The sequence below is a fragment of the Canis aureus genome, chromosome 12 (assembly GCF_053574225.1).
Source record: "Canis aureus isolate CA01 chromosome 12, VMU_Caureus_v.1.0, whole genome shotgun sequence".
NCBI classification, from domain to species: domain Eukaryota; kingdom Metazoa; phylum Chordata; class Mammalia; order Carnivora; family Canidae; genus Canis; species Canis aureus.
In genome coordinates, this window is record NC_135622.1 from 37,562,219 (window position 1) to 37,580,301 (window position 18,083).

At 37.2% G+C, this 18,083-nt stretch overlaps 2 long non-coding RNA genes across 11 annotated transcripts in view; one reads left to right on the forward strand and one right to left on the reverse strand.

Moving 5' to 3' along the window:
* LOC144280993 (uncharacterized) overlaps positions 1-18,083 on the reverse strand; it is a 276,878-nt gene that overhangs the window by 82,956 nt on the left and 175,839 nt on the right. The window lies entirely within an intron of this gene.
* On the forward strand, positions 3,660-7,301 carry LOC144324678 (uncharacterized). The gene is made up of 3 exons (XR_013390105.1): positions 3,660-4,006; positions 4,538-4,651; positions 5,934-7,301. It is a non-coding gene; the product is annotated as an uncharacterized LOC144324678 (long non-coding RNA).

Sequence of the window (18,083 nt, forward strand, 5' to 3'; positions counted from 1 at the left end):
TCAGATATTCCTACCTCTGCATGCAGCAACTCTCAGCTGAGTTGGACAGGAACAGCATGCCCGCAGGAAAACTAGCTCCATTTTAAGTCCAAAGAGAGTTGTTTATCTACTTCTCCCAGAGGGGTAGGGGGATTGAACTGAGAAGCTTCTGGGATCTTATCCATGCTGTTTTCCTTAGGCCAAGAAACTGATTGCTCTCAAAAAAAGGTAGACAAAATCAAAGGTAAATGACTGTCCACACAACTGTATTACATGCATCATCAGTTCCTTCCTCTTAGTCACACAAATGATAGACATGAAAGAGAAGAGATTATTTTTTGTTTCCCTAAAAGCACTTGGGATTATAAATAATATAATAAAAGATCATGTCTTATTGCTCCTCCAATTTCATGTGAGTTTGAAGCATATGGCTTTTATTTTTCTGGGAGTGAGGAAGACCAGAATAGTGAGCTGAAGTGATGATTCCTGGGAGCTATAAAATATTTTATTAAGTAAGAGTACAATGTTATTACATGCACCAGAGACCAGTGTAACATTAAACACAAGTTTTAAATGAGGGTTGGAGTGAGGTAGGGGAGGCATTGTTACACCTAAATAAATTCACAGGTTAGAGATCACAAAACATGGTGTAAAACGCTCTGTCACCTACAACCAGCATTAGCATTCAGTCCTGGAATGCAAGGGAAGATGTTTCTTGTAGTTTGTGTGAAATTCATTTTCTACTCTTGGTTTCACTACGAGCATTTTGGATAACAAAACTACATATATATAAAATACATATTCTTTCCAGCAGTTCTTTTTCTCACAGATATATCTCTGTTTTATTGATTTGTGGCATTTTAAATTATCTTTCAATCCCAGGAAAATTACTCACAAATTTTTTTTCTCACAAATTTCCCCTTTCCTCTCTCTTTGTTATTCATAAGCCTCCCCCTGCAACCTGCTTCAAGAAATTGAATTTATAATAAGAAGTGTTGCACGGCTGCCTTTCTTCTCATAATATGGAAGCACTGAGAAAAAACAGTATTTTTGTCCACTTCTGAAATTGGGCAGGAGGAGAGAAAAAGAGAAAAATAAAAGAGAACATTCTCAACAAATATTCCCACCCACTAACTGTTGTCCTGTCATAAGATGCACATCAAACACAGCTAGACCACGATAGAAAAGCAACCTCAAGAAAGATATGAATTCTTCCGGAAATGCATACTAATGATTCACTGTCTGATACTTATGACTCTTCTCACAAAATTGGGCTTAAATCATTGACCTGGTATGGGGCTGTAGGGCAGAACCCTGTCTTTTAGAAAGACAATGCATTAATGATGTCAAATATGTTGCAGCTTGAAGAAGTTTCAGAGGAAGGAAGGAAGGAAGGAAGGAAGGAAGGAAGGAAGGAAGGAAGGAAGGAGGAAGGAAGGAAGGAAGGAAGGAAGGAAGGAAGGAAGGAAGGAAGGAAGGAAGGATTTTAGTAAAAACTAAACAAATAAAGAAGTTTTATCTGATATGTCATTTGCAAATATCTTCTCCCATTCTGTAGGTTGTCTTTGAGTTTTGTTGACTGTATCCTTTGCTGTGCAAAAGCTTCTTATCTTGATGAAGTCCCAATAGTTCATTTTTGCTTTTGTTTCTTTGGCCTTCGTGGATGTATCTTGCAAGAAGTTACTATGGCCGAGTTCAAAAAGGGTGTTGCCCGTGTTCTTCTCTAGGATTTTGATGGAATCTTGTCTCACATTTAGATCTTTCATCCATTTTGAGTTTATCTTTGTGTATGGTGAAAGAGAGTGGTCTAGTTTCATTCTTCTGCATGTGGATGTCCAATTTTCCCAGCACCATTTATTGAAGAGACTGTCTTTCTTCCAATGGATAGTCTTTCCTCCTTTATCGAATATTAGTTGCCCATAAAGTTCAGGGTCCACTTCTGGATTCTCTATTCTGTTCCACTGATCTATGTGTCTGTTTTTGTGCCAGTACCACACTGTCTTGATGACCACAGCTTTGTAGTACAACCTGAAATCTGGCATTGTGATGCCCCCAGAGTCTAAAACTGCTGCCTTATCTGAATACTGTGCCAAGATGTGGGGAAAAAAAAGCCAATATGCTTCAAATTATCCAGGCAACATGCAAACACATATCCATTTACAAAACTCCTGGTCTTGTCCCACCATTATTAAAACATGGTAGGTTATTCTTGAATCAATTTTAAGAAACTATGGCAAATTTTCTTTTTGCACTAGATGTGGTTAAACCAAATATTAATGGAAATAAAGCACTAGACATGATTAAGTGGAATGACTGAGTGAGGAGTCACATGATGGTGGAAAAGAAGACAGAACAGAGTGAGAGGAAAAGTACTAACTGAACCAGGTGTCATTGATTTAATATTAATTTTTCTCACTAGTACTTTTAGACAATTGAACTAGCATGCCTTCAGAAGAATATCTAGGAAACTGCTTCTGAGTTTAGTAATTTAAAAATAATTAGAAATTTATGGCAGGGGGTGGGGGTGGGGGGCTATGCCAAAGACTAAGGAACAGAATTTAATTCTGAAGTTTAAAAAATGTTACAATCTATCTTCTGTAACACTGTTAATTGAATTCAAAGTGTACTTATTGATTTTGTTCATGTACTTGATATGATGAGTAGTACAAAGATGATTAAATCCGATTTCCTTCCCTGTGAAACTTGCCAACATGATATAATTCAAGTGATATCAAATAAATGTCTTAAGTGAAGTCCAATAAACTCTTAAGTAATTCCAAAGAATGAGACATTACATCAAATCAATATATCAAAAAAAGTTTTCCCAGGGAAAATAGTGATTGACATAAATTTTGTAAATGGATAAAATTTACTGAAACTGAACTAGAAAACCCAAATAACCCATGCCAAAGAAATTAAAATTGTGATTAAAGGCCTTCCTACAAAGAAAATTTCAGTCCTGAAAAGGCTCACTGGTGAATTTAATTCAAAATTTAAGGAAATAATTAAAAGTAATCACATTGAAGCTCTTGCAGAAAGAGAGAATTGAGCAATGAGATCAGCTTTGGTGGTTGGTTGGAGTGATTAATGAGGCAACACAAGACTGAGGAAAATAAAGCACTAGAAATGGTTAAATTGAACAGTATTGATGGAAATATAGCACTAGAAATGCTTAAGTAGAGATAATTAAGTAGAATGGTTGGTTTTGAAGTTAGGGGAAAACAAATAGACTCAATATAATATGAGGGATAGAAGGTAGACAGGTCATGGTGAGGATAAAGGAAAATGATGGAGTATAAAGTGAAATCACGGTGATCAGAAAGAATGATCTCAAATTTTAAGCTCTTAAAACAATTCTCAATGATAATAGAGTCCACATCTTGGTTTCTTGTGATGCCTGTGAATGTCGGGGTAATTTTGAAGTTATCTAAAATAATGATGGATCAAAGAGAAAAGGAGAATTAGTGGGTTGGTGCCAAAGTTAGCATAGAAAAGGCTGTCCCCAGGTTTGTCCAAAGACAACAACAAAGATGGGAAGAGCATTGTTTCTAGGCCATGTCTATCATTTGCCAAGTAATTATTATATGTCAGCCATTGTTTTCATCACACATCTTCATTATGACATTTTATCCTCACTATGGAGTTAAGTAGGTAGTCATAACTTTATAGATGATCACACTGAGACACCAAGCTTAGTATAGTATCCAAGATCTTTCCTCTACACAGTGGTGGGGGCACAACATGAACATAGTTGTCTGGGACTTCAAAGCTCACATCATTTCTACAAAATTGTCAGTTCCAACACACACACACACACAATCCCAAACACAATAAGATGATGAGGGAAGTATGGTAACATTTATTGAGTTCTTACTATATGCCATAGGCAGTGCTAATGATTTTATGTATATCACTTAATATTGGCTCTTTTGGGTTTCTGTGAATGTTAAGTATTTCCATTTCAGGGGAGAAAGGAATTTATACTTAAAGAAGTTTTTCAGATTTTCAAGGTCACCAAGTTAGTGAGGTAAGATTTGTAATAAGGTTTGTCTAACTCCAAAGCTGATTTGCTTACGCTTCTTCTGGGTTCCTGAGTTTTAATAAACAATGTGTTATTGAGCCAGAGTGATAATCTACTCATTTGGAGATAGCAGTAGAAATTAAGAATAGTGTTTTTACCTTTTTAAAATGATATATAAAGAGATCCAGGTGTTAATTAAAGAGATAAAGGAAAAGGCAGGTGTAAGAAATAAGGAAACAAATGGAACACAGAAATATTGTGTTATTTGTAGAATGGATTGAGAAAAACAGCATTACAGGGTTGTTCAGAAAGCCTTATCAGGCAGTTGCATTTAGATAGAAGCTGAACACTTGCCTAAGAGTTGGATAAGACTTTAGGAAAAAGAATGTCCTACAAGATTGCCAGCTGCCCTGAATGCCTTGAGACAATTGAAAATATGTCACTATTCCTAGCATACAGCCTTTCTATTGAAAGTCAAGGAATATTCTGATATTAACCCAAGGCATTCTTGCCATTTTTTGTATCTATTGCAAGCAGCAGGGCATATATTAATGGAGGCTGTAGCAAAGTAATTTCAGAAGCAGTTGCTCCACTGACTACAGTGATGTGACTGAATGGAAATACTCTTAATGGAGAAGAAAGGAATAAAAGGTAAGAAAGGAGGGAGGAAGAGAGGGAGGGAGAGAAGGAAAAAGGAAAGAAGGGAGGGAGGGAGGAAGGAAGGGCAACCCACTAAAGCAATCATTTTGTTCCTGCAGACATGGGATGTGTCAAACTGAACTTCAATTTGTTACAGAAATAGATCTATTTGTTTCTATTCAAGAAGTTCATAAAATCAACTTTGAGATCCAACTGTAAAATTCTAGCATAAACATTTATTTCTACTGCTTTAGGTTAAGAGTAATTTTTTATCTATCAATCCATAAACCTAACATGTACAGCTCCATAGTCCATGCTGATTGTGGCTCCACTAAACCAATATTTTAGGCACTAGAGAAATCATTACCATTGCGCACTCATATTAAACTGATAAAATGACATGATGCATAAAAAATATTAAATTATCTGATTTAGCTAGAAAAGTTTATTTTATATAATTATTTTATAGTATTCAAACTATGTACAGATAAAGGATTCCTAAGATGATCAATAGCAATGGAACATATAATGTTGACAAACATGATAATAATATTAGTGAACATGAATCTTTATTTTCCACTGAATAGCCACCGATTTATTAGATTATTTTACTTTAGTCACTACAGAATGGTAGAAGGATATATATAAGCCAATTAATCACCCAAATAAGGTGAACTAGAATTTTGAGTAATTTCATTAAATGTATTTTAATAAACGCTATTTTATTTGGGCCAACGAAGACACATCTCCTTCAAGAAGAGCTATATCTTGGAGATAATGTTCCTTCAGTTTGCCATTCTAGCCACACAAGCAATTAACAGGACTAAGCTGAAAGATGTTTTCCCAGGCTTATGGGCTTAAGGCCTGCATGTAAAAGGCTCTGGATCTCACTACCCAGTATCACTTAGTTCAGGTTAGAAGTTACAGACTGGGGTCAGCAGACACCTGCATGCCCCTGTTCCCTGGACATGCTTTAAAGAGGCCTGCTGTAACCATAGCACACCTGGGTCTAAACTCCAGAAGGGGCACTTAGCCCCTGCTAGTCTGCATTTTTATAGGTCAAAAGTGAGAACAGACTTTTAAGTGGAAGATAAACAATCTGAAATTCCCTTCCTAAAAGGTTCCTACTATTTAGGGAAATGCTGAAAATGCACTTTTTTTTTTCCTGCCCAGAGGCTGTAGGTAGCAAAGAAAAGGAAAGAGAAATTCAACCTAGCTTTTGAAGATCTCTCCCTAACTGACCTCCTCATAAGTTCATGCTTTTTTTTTTTTTTTTTTTTCATTTTCCTTTCAGATGCCTTCAGGCCAACTCTCCTTGATCCCCACAGAGTTGCCTCAGCACACCTTTGCATACCGGCTACTGCTTCCTCACCATCTCTTCTGCAATATCCTTCAGACCTCCTCTGGAATGTCTTCACTTCCTCTTTCTTAATCCATGACCCTGCCCCTTCTTAAAACCCTTCCTTAAAACTTCAGATCAAATTAACACTTGTTCCTCTAACTTGTAAAGTGTGGACTTTGAAAGGGTCTTTGAAGTATAAATGTCATCTGGTTAGTCCTCATCCTGAAAGTGGCATTTTGTATGAATCTCCAGGGAAGGCAAGGACATTCCTTCTGGGTGATAGGAGAAGGAAACTGAAAGAGATTTTGAGTTGATAAATGGCTAAAAAGCACATCATTGTTATTCTTTGCAAAGTCTGCAGAACTCAGAGTTAAAAATTATTCATAGAGAAAAACAAATTGCAAATGTTTTATTTTCCAAGTATTACATCAAGTTAAAAATTATTGTGAGGAGTGAGGTCAACATATGATGCTGTCACTGCTACTATCTCTCAAAGATGGCAGCTCTATAACTCACTTTTGTATGAAGTGGATTAATTCATTTCTTGTGCATTCTGTGAGCATTCATTCTGTTCTCAGCCCAGGAAAATCCCAGAATGTGAGAAAGAGCTGGAAGGGACCTCAGGAATCATCTCACACCCCCTGCTCCTATTACTCTCATGTAAAAATCAGACAAATCACTTGTGTCACAAGTAAAATAGTTGTGCACCTTCTCATTCACTGCCATGTAATAGGTGAAAAAATAAACATGTTGATACTTATATTGAGCCTACACCATAGCCCACAGGCATGTTAAAACTGTGGGAATCAATTGGAGTTGAGAATTTTTAAAAAGTCAATAAAAGATCCCAAACACATTCCTCTTCCTAACCCAGTTCATTATTCTCAGGAAAAATTGTAGCAGATTATGAGGCAGAAGGCCTGACCATACCTGGTCACACTTGGCTATGTGGGGGAACTTGGCAATTAATTACCTGTTACTGTGCTCTGGTTTTTCTAGCTGTCAATTAGAGAAAATGGTACTTGTCCCCATAGAGCTAAGAGATCAAAAGGGATACACTTGTAAATTCCAACATGGTTTACAAACACAGTAACATTAGTTAACTGTGCTTGCTCTTTGGTGCAAGTAAAGATAAAGAGGTAAAGACAGCAATAACTGCATTTTTCCATGGATAAGTTGAACATTTTTCAATTCGACGAATAGCACATTTCAACAACGAGGATGAAAATGTTGGTTAATCTTTTCCACTGAGCTTGTATTAAACCCTTGCATACGAAGCTCTGCTACTACCCACTATCCATTCTTAAACATCTTTCTGCTTGATAGTAGAAGTCAAGGCTGTGATACAGAAAAAGAATATTTCCTAACAGAAACAAGATTAATGTGTTTCTATTAAACTGTTTACTAACAATGGTCATTGTTACCTATATATTATGATATATTCTAAAATTTTGAAAATATCTCTCCTGTTAAAAATAATCTCAAGGAGGGTTTTAAAAAGGTCCATGATTATGACTAAGAGCTGCTGAATTGTGACAGTATTTAATCATTTCTTTCCCTTATTGTATCATTTATGCAGGTTATTTAAATCTTTTGGTAAAGTAAAAAAAAAGTTTTATATACACTAATATATAAAATGTAATGACTATAATATATAAATGTAAATTTTTTTAAACTCTAAAGGTTATCCAGAAACAAAATCTGGCACTAAAGCATTGCTAAACCATGTTTAAATGGTTCTGTGTACCTTAGGACAAATGAACACCATGAAATGATGACTGCATTATTAACATATAAGAATAGAGGTACATAGCTTGGACATTTCCCCCCATCCAACCCAACTGTAGATTTGCAAGTTTATCAATTTTTAAATACAAAATCCTGACTTTTTCTAAATAAATAATTTCTCTTTACTGAACAGATACCTTTATTGGCCCACCTTTACTTAATTATGGATTAATCATTATTTTATTTATATGATACAAATTTAACTTTGCCTTATTGTTTACAATGTCTAATTGCAAGAATGAACTGAAAAAATATGAGAATACATCCTAGCCCTTATAAATGCCAATCAGTTGTGATAGTGAAATTGGTGTCACTATTAATAAAGGACAATTTAAATTGCCTTCTGAGAAAATCCTTCTTATTCCCTTATAAAGTCTAGTTTGGTTTTGACAATAGATTGAGGAGACTTTAAGTATGTAGAAAGTAAGATTGAAAAAAAATTAATTTTAAACCATTATAATTTTACATTACTCTGTTTGGAAAATTAAATTTCTTTTATTCCTGGGAATATAACTAATTGACCAGACAGATTAAAAAGACTATGCTGAAACTGATGGCCATGCCTTGAGAAAATTGAAAATGTCTAAGGCAAAAAGCATACAATTTGCTAAATTAGGGAATGAAAAAAGAAATGGTTAAGATGGGATTTTAAAGGAGAAAGCAATAAACAATCTTTTACAAGGGAAGAAACTGACCAAACAAGGGACTTCATTTTTTTAATTAATTAAGGAACGATAGCTTTTACTGTCTTTTACCTGAAGGATGCAGTGATTAGCTCTGATTTCTGAATCCACTGACCATAATTCGCTGATAACATTTTGAAAGAGCCAGCATGATCAATGGTTTCAGTCTTTACCTCCCTGACTACCATTTATAATGCTCAGAAATTAAGAAAAAAAAATCTATATCCCCAACTTTTGATCTGTACCTAATTATGTTATATCTCCTGATACAAGTTGGGCTTTGAGCACTATAACCTGATTCCAAAGTATCAGACCTACCTAGCTGCCAACAACACAGAGCCTGGACTGAAACAATGGAACTGGAGGCCTTCCCTGGGACTGTCCTATTCGAATACACTACTTAGAACTGCTGATTCCATTTAAAAATGTTTGGGAAATGCGATATTTTGTCAGAAAGTTAGGTTATATTCTAATACAGATGGGGAGGAATGGCTTGGCTTTGTACTAGTTGTTGATCGTAACGAAGACATTTTCCTTCTCTGGGTTTAGTTTCCTATTCTGTAAACCAGATATGGTGAAAATCATCCAATAGCTTACAAAAATGCCAAATAAAGGCAATGAAAAAAACTCCACAGTACAGCAGAGGAGTATTCAGGACACTGCTAGATTGTGTTTCCTACAAGGAGGAAACCTGATTTGTTTGTTTCGACACCTGATTCCACTGAAGTCTCAAATTCAGCTGTACTCATTGTATCTCAGATTCTGTGACAGAAAGTAAGTAACACACCTGATTCCTTCCAAAATGCAGGAAAAGTGAAAACTTGGAAATTCGTTGCACATCCTACCTCAGGCTATTCCTCAGATATAGAGATCAAGTTTTAAACCCAAAGTCTAAGTACTAACCTCATTTGATTCTTGGAGCCAATACAAAGTGGCAGAGAAATGTGAATGTTCTGCTGGTGTGTTTCTGTAGGAAACAAATTCCTCAGTCAGAGTTAAGGGCACTATCCTTTATCATAGCAGTAATCACACTAGAAATATTGTGATCCTCTCTTTATAGAGCTCCTATATCATGAGAGCCCCGAAAGTAGGATAATACTATTAAACAGAAATCTCAAATCTGTTGATGGCTACAGCCTGGTTCATGGCATTTCTAGTGAGGCAAAAGGTTTGACTAGTGGCCTTATGCTCTGTTTCTCCTGTCTCCCCATAAAAATCTCTATTCTCCCCATGTATTTCTCCATTTCTTTCCATATATCTCTCTATTTTTCCAAAGCCTCATAAGTATATAGGTAGTTCCCACCAATGTTCTTAGCTTTGAGGAAGGTGAGTGTCTCCTTATCTAGTACACCACAGTTTTCTAAAAGTATTTTTGCTGTTGAACATTCATTGAGCATTTAATTATTTAATTGAATTTCTACATAAGAATTTTATTGGGGGCTTCCGCAGTTTGACTAAATATATTCTGTAGAATAACGCAGCAACATGGAAAAAACAATTCCTATATTAAAAGTATATTTTGGCCTTTATTCTCAGTCCCTTTAAAACTTTTTAAAAAGCATTTTTGCTTGAATGGCTCTTTTGTAATTGTCCATTACCTAAAGAGTCAAAAAAAGAAAGATTGCAGTCTTGGGAATATATAAAGAAGGAATTAAATTTGTATAATTAGAAAGCATATTGTAGCTTTCCCATCAGAATAGATCAAAACTCTCATTTTCCTGTCATTTTTGCCAAGCCAGCACACAGTTACTATGCCTACCTATTGTCACCAGACTAAAGCTTGTGCTATTATCTACATCATCAAGGAGAAGTCAAGTGCTGTTGTTGATGAAGCATGCCATTCCTCGCCCTTTTATGCTTTATGCTCACAGTGACATATTTAACTCAGATACCACAGGTATGTTTGCCAAGAAGCCCTCTAGCAACGATAATGTTAGGTTAAGGTAATTGAATAGAAAGACTAGGAGCAGTCAGTCATTTAGCAAACTCTTAGGTACATTTACCTAAAAGAATAGTCAATCCAAAAGGTAGATGCAACAAATATAGCACATTCACATATATGCTAGGACAAATAAAAATAGGAATGCTTGGTGACAACATATGGATCACTATTATGATACTTTAGAGTTCTATAAAAGTTGTTGGTATGTTACAATTAAAGTCCACATTGCGCTATTTCTCCAGTGAAGAAATTATAAACGCCAGGTATGATAAAACACTGCATTAAGCAATAAAGGGCAGCTCAAAATGTTCAAACTTGAAAATAAACCCTGCAAAGAAAGGTGAGCTATCAAGTAGTCTTCATTTTCCTGAAGATTTTGTATAACACAAGTATTTCAAGAAAACCAACCCACGAAATAAGTAAAAACTCTACCAGTGGAAAACGAGAGGTAGAGAAGAGGCTTAGTTGAGAAAAGCAACTGAGATTGGTTGAAAAAGATATGACAGAGTAATAGAATGCATAAAGCCTCCTCATTTGCCTTGTGCCCCCATAAACATAGTCATTTCCAAAACACCTCGTCGGCATTCCATCCAACATTGACACCTCTGATCGACATGCCTTTCTGGTTTACGGATGCTTTGTTGTCTACTTTTTCTACTTGAGATCCAACCTTGGAGTATCCAACCTTAAGAGCAGGTACTGAGCCTAATTTTCTTTCAGACAACAAAACCTGACTAAATTATTAAACTTTTCTGGGCCCACGTCAAAATATCTCTGAGCTAGATGAGTCCCTCATCTCTATAGATTCTGATATGAATGCATGTTTGAGCTTTGGTCTAAACTGCTAATGAGAGGGAAAGCACTACTGAAAACAAGGCAATGCCTTTTAAAACCTTCTATTTCCTGTAGTTCAAGCCATATGTCCTTCCAATTAATGGACTTAAGAAAATAAATTCTTTCCCTTGATATCTAATTCACAGGAAAGCCACTTGAACCTCTATATGTATTGTGTACATGAGACGTTTTCTCTAGAATTTATCAGTGCAGAACCAGCTCGCTGTGACTAGCTCATTCTTCTCTCTATATATAAAGAAGTGTTCAGGAATAATAATAGGAATCATTACAGTTATGATGACCAAACACCTCCGTGTTCCAGGTATTGTACTCTGTAATCGTTTTTACCTCAATGGGATTTTCTTATTTTTTCTATGTAAGTCAGTTAGTGATTATACACAATTTCCACTAATCCATCCCTCACAGGTTTTGGCTTCTGATCCTCACACAATTGGATTTCTTTCTCTTCCTATGTATTATTATTCTCCCTTATGAATGAATGACAAAGGTAGTCTATTGCAGGGAAGATTTTGCTGATGCCTGGTGGTTCCTTTTTTCACTACATACTCTCACATCTCTTCTCTTTAATTTTCTAGTGAGTGTCTTCTGATTAAGTTATTGTTTGTAATGACTCAGCTAGTGCCACAGAGGTGGGCTTTCATCTTTATTTGGGAAGAAACAGGAGGGAGGCAATGTGTTTTGCTACATCAGTTTGTGGGGGGTACTGTGCTTCCAATTCCAGACAGAAAACCAACTGGCCTCAGAGGGTAAGCAGACCAATTCCTCTAAACTTCTTCTGGGAAAAAATAGAAAGTTTAGGAGTACGCACTGTCTTTTCTTGTTTCCTACATTTTTTCACTGCTCCCAGCTGTCCCTAGAAACATTTCTTGGGGTTTGTAAATTAGAAACTCATTTTTCCTTTCCTGTGTAGAGAAAAAAAAAAAGTTCTTCCCTACTATGTCTTTTTTTTTTTCACCTGAGTGTCTCCTTTACTACTCACACAGGATACTTCATTTCTGATACTCTCTTTACCTAATGTGTGGAGGTTTTTCTCCACACCAAGTAATTCTCGGACACCTGTGAGGTGTCCAAAGACTCAACTCAGTTCTGACACTATCTACCTGGAGATAGCATCAGAACCTCCAGGTACAGGCTCAGTCCTCCACAAGACTGGACTCCTCACACACAAATTTCAGAGGCCAGTCCCACACCCAGTTTATCACTTGTGCTTCTGACCAATCAGCTTAGATTGGAGGTTCCAATGACCCCTCCTGTGTTTGATTAATTTGTTAGAGCAGCTCACAAAACTCAGGGTAACAGTTATTTAAATTTACCAGCTTATTAAAGGATATAATAAAGCATGCAGATGAATAGTCAGACAAAGAGGTAACATAGAGCAAGTTTTGGGAGGGTCTAAAGGTCAGGAACTTCTGGCCCTGTGAAGTCGGGGTGCATTATCCTCTCGGTATGGATGTATTCAACCAACTTGGAAGCTCTGTGAACCCTGTATTATGGGGATATTATGGAAGCCTCATTACATAAATGTGATCAATTATTAATTCCTTTCCAGCCTCTCTCCCCGCTCTGAAAGATAGGGAATGAAGATGAAAATTCCAAGCTTCTAATCATGGCTTATACTCTCTAGTGACCAGCACTCATCCAGGAGCCATTCAGGAGCCCACCTAGAGTCATCACATTAGATTAAAAGATATTCCTGGTTCTCTTATCACTTAGGAACTTACAAGGTTTATATGAGCTCTTATCAGGGATAGAGTCAAAAACAAATAGAACAAGAGATGTTCCCTGTGTTTTTATCACTTAGGAAATTACAAGGATTTTATAGGAGCTCTGTGCCAGAAACTGAGGTCAGAGACCCATGTATATTTTTTATTATTTCACAGGGCTATGCAAATGATTTACTAATTTCAAGAGGCAACAGGCAGGCGGAAAAATAGGATTTATAGAACACAGACTTGGGCTTAATTACTGGGTCAATCCCTACCAGTTTTGTGACATTGACAGTTTATTAACCTCTTTAAGCACTTGATCTCTCATCTATAAAATGGAGATTTTAATACATACTCTGCAAGGTATTAAAAAAATACAATGAAATGACCTAAGTACATAATACAATTCTTGGAACATAAAAGATTTTCAAAAATATGTTTAGTTCCCTATTCCCACTAATCATTTTATACATGATGCTTACAGTTTGTATGCTTCATCATCATGCAGTACAAGAATATCTCAGAATACCTTTAGTACTCTCACTGGGCTAAGTTAGATTATTTTGTTCATAATATGCCTGGAATTCTTTTCACATATGTAAAGATTTTAGAGTTGGCTGCTAACATGCTGTTAATGCTAGATCATAACTTTAAACTACTTAAAGAGAGAGTTTATGGACATGAAAGGAAAACTCATGGCAGGGCAATGGCAGAAGGTACCTGGAGGCTCAAAAACTCTGTGACAGCTTCCCCAACCCCCACCAAGCTGGGCAGCGAAGGCCTAATTCATCCATGCTTTGGGTCAGCTCTGGCACTAAATATCCATGAAAAGGGACAGATACCAATGAGCAAAACTATCAATTGAATGTGAAGTCTCATGTTTCAGAACACAGACTGTTTTTAAGGCTTTGTTAGAAGGATGCTTCCTTAAATTTATGAAATGGCAAGAGAATTTGCTGCTTCTTAGCTTACTTAGTAAGAGTGTCCAAAATTTCTCTCCCTTAAACAACTATGAAGAATTTGTTGTTCTACTCTGTAGGTAAGAGAATTAGTAGCAAGCTGAGTGATTTAGATTCTAATGTAGAAAATTCAAGATTCAATTGTCAATCATAGTATTTGTTGAAACGCCAGCTGTTGCGAGATGGAAATGCTTAGTACTCTGTGACAGTGAATGCCTCCTAATATCACCAATGCTTTCTCTATCCTTCTCTTTCCTTCCCATCCTTCTGCTTTCCTTCTTTCCCTCAAACATGAGAGGAAACCATTGAGCAGATTCTGGAACACGGCAATAGTTCATGACCACCACTCCTCTCTTTCCACTTCAGCAGGATGGCTACACAGTCTTCATTCTCCCCACTTTCTTTTTTGTGCCTTCGTATTTTTTTCTGATACAGAAGGAACATAAATAAGAGTTTGCTTGACCCAGGAGAGAAATGCTCTGATTCCTACCATCCAGGGAGATTCCAAGAGATGTCCAGAAGAGAAGAGCTGCTTGATGCTACTAGATAGATGAGGCCATAGATAGCCTCAGAATTGCCAGAGTATAGTGAAGAGAACTTAGGGAGGTCCTGTGACCCCCCATACATGCTATTTATGCCTTCTGACCCTCTTCCTTTGAGTGGGGCCAGGGAGTATGACTTGCTTCTGGCCATTGATACAGCAAAGGTGATGGAATGTCACTTTCATAATAACATAAGATTAAAACTAACATCTTGTTAAGAGACTCTTTGCCTTGCTGGCTGTGAAGAAGCAAGGGGCCATGTCTAAAGGCCTACTTTCAGTTGCTACAAGTAGCCTCCAAGATGACAGTCAGTAAAACTGTCCAACAGTCACAAGGACATGAATGCTATTAACAACCAAGTAAGCTTGGAAGTGGCTCCTTTTCTAGCTGAGCCTTGGCTTAGATTACAGCCCTGGCTGACAAATTGTGAGACTGGTAAACCCAAATAATGGGGCAAAACTCCTGATTTATGGAAAACTTGACATAATAAACATGTGTTGTTGTTTTAAGCCACAATTTGTAGCAACACTACAGCAATATAATATAGAGAATGCAAATAGGAGGAAGTACTAAGACAGGGAGAAGAGACAAAAACGTCAGCTACAACTGGCTACCGAGAAGTAAGTAGGACCGAAGATATTTTGCAGGCAGTGATCCCTTGCAAGGCTCTGAAATGGAGTTTAGTGTGCAGGAAGTTCATTAGGAAGCACCCTTGGGATCAACACCTGTAGAAGGGAGGCAGAAGAACCAGTTAGTACAGAGGGAGAGATGGATTTGGGACATGGGAATAATCAACCAACCTGAGACACACTGGAACTGGAAAGGCCTTTCAGAGTTACCATTCACTAGATGAGATGTCTGAGGCTTTATATCCCCACAGTGAACTGTCACTGAATATATGTAGCCCTAGGAAGGTCATAACCTTGAGTAATGTGGTATCATGTGAAAGCTATCTTCTGTAATCTCAGCAAGTGAGGCTACATGCCCTTCATTAAAGAGAGATCTGGGGCTGGCATCACCATATCCATTACAGATGTGCAACTGGATAGACTAGACTGGTGACCAAAGCATAGGTTACTCTGTACCTTGCCAGAACCACAGAAGCTCCCTGTAAATCTGACACTGCTTTGAGAGTGGAGTGATCTCAAATTGATCGTTAACTGTCTGTCACCAAGTTAGAATACAAAAATCAAAATAAAAACCAAATTGAGTTATAGAAAAATTGTCATATTCTCTGTTGTAAGAGCTATTATAATTATACCAAGAGCATAAGAATAGAGGTATGTTTCAAGTAGAAAAACCAAGGAAGATTTCATATATGAGAAGAAACTGATGGTACTCTCAAAAAAATAGAGATTGAAAAAAAAAATCTAATGAACAGACTAGTGCAAATGTACAAGCAGGGTTAGAGGGATAAATAAGGGATGGTAAAGCATTCTGGGGCCAACAAGAGCATGATGTCCCTACCTTTCTTAGATTGTTAGGGTCAAGGTCAGGGAAACATAACTGTAACTCAAACAAAGGGTTATTACAGTAGGGAACTTGTGGTTTTAGACAGAGGATCATAGACACTGCCAAAACAAAACTCTTTATCTTTCCCTCTGCAGTCTCAGATCTGCCAATACCTCCCACTGGCTAACCCAGTGGGAAGCCAGAGGGCGGGATCCCTGAGTGGCTCAGTGGTTTAGTGCCTGCCTTCAGCCCAGGGCATGATCCTGGAGACCTGCGATCGAGTCCCATGTCTGCTCCCTGCGTGGAGCCTGCTTCTCCCTCTTCCTGTGTCTCTACCTCTCTCTCTCTCTCTCTCTCTCTCTCTCTCTCTCTGTGTGTGTGTCTCATGAATAAATGAATAAAATCTTAAAAAAAAAGAAGAAGAAGAAGAAGAAGAAGCCAGAGGGCAAGGAGTCCAGGAGATGCAGCCCAAAGTAGTTAGCCACCCAGCTCATTGAGCAGAAGAAAAGGTAGGTCTGGGAGTGCTAGAAAATTCCATCATGGGTGGGAATTGAAGGTGAAAACCTTAAACTAAGGAAATAGGATGAATAAGGGAGAGAAATAGAAAATTCCAAAACCTGTTTAAACAACACTCAGTAGTCCAATGTGTTCAGAGTATAAGCACCCTAAGGTGGTAGTTTGAGATGGAACAGACTTGGTTCAGAAAGGGAGAATGGGGAAGGGATTGAAAGTATTCTGTCCAGAGGTTCTCATCAGGAAATTCAGCAGATCCTGGTTTTCCAGTAGACCCTGGCAAAATAGGAGAGCATTGATTCTGTGTTATAATCCAACAGTTTTATCCCCTGTATTTACTTTAAGGAGTCAGACTGGAGAATGTGTTTATGGGCTGGTGGTTTTTCTGGCTATGTAATAGTGAGTCATGTTATAACAAGTTTGTATTTATTTTCATCTGGCTATACCCATCAAGGTCTAGTTACTCAGTTGCTTCATTTTTTTCATTAGAGAACAGCCTGCTAAGATCCTTAATCATTGTTCTTGATCACTCTGATTTTCCCTCAGTGTTGAGGGACTGAAGAAGCCCTGTTAAATGGAATATGCCAGGTGCATTCACATCACTGTCACGTGGGAAAAATCTCTTGTGTGGTGTAAAATCACACAGGCATGTGTTGCAGCTAATTAATTGGATGACAACCAATCTCTCAAGTCTTTTCCAACATTATTGCTTTCCCGGCTTTTCACACCCATCATGTCAACACATGTTTCCCCAGTCTGTTAGCTTATCCTTTTGCTAGCAATCTAACACTAATTTACCAACAGATTGTTTAACCTTTCTTCATTCTTTTTGGTTGTTTTGCCTTCTTTGATATTTGTAACATCTCTTGGGGAAATATCTCCTTGGAATTCTATTGACATATAACTTCCTCCATCATCTGGAAGAATTTACCATTGCACAGCAAGTTACATTTTAAAATGGTTATATTTTTCTCCAGAAACATGCCATTTCATTTTTTTATAGTTTCCTCTCTTCAAGTTGGGAAATTACCTATATTGAGCAATTATTTGGTGCCGAGTACTCTACCAAACATAATGCTATGTGATTTCATTTGTTAAATTGCTCCTCATGATGACAGCATCTTATCACTCCTTTTCATGCAACATATGGTTCAAAGTGATCACGTAATTTGTACATCACATAACCAAAATGTTTCAGAGCTAGGTTTAGAGACTCAAGTCTCCTTGACACCAGAAACTATAACCTTTCCCTGTGCTCAAAGTACAAAGCCCTCTACCATTCTCCTTTGTTCTCAACAGGTGGCCAATATGGTTATTCTTAGAAAAAATATAAAATCATATGAGCCACTAACTTTTCAATGTGGCTAAATTAGTGTTAACTCTTCCAAAAGTATTTACATTTTATGAGAAGTATTACGAAGAGAATTCCAAGAAATGACTCTAAGAATGGTTTTCAGGATTGCAATTGGCTGTAGCGGTTACTTTTGGATAAAGAAGTCTTTGGCAGCATTCAAAATTTAGTAGGCAGCTCTCTCAATCTCCCCTATTAGGCTAATTTGTTTCATCAGTAAGAGTTGACAAAGACTGATCATTTTGTTTTACACAGCAAGGTAACATTTTTACCTTCCTGAACAGGATATCATTCAGCTCTCAATTTTTCAC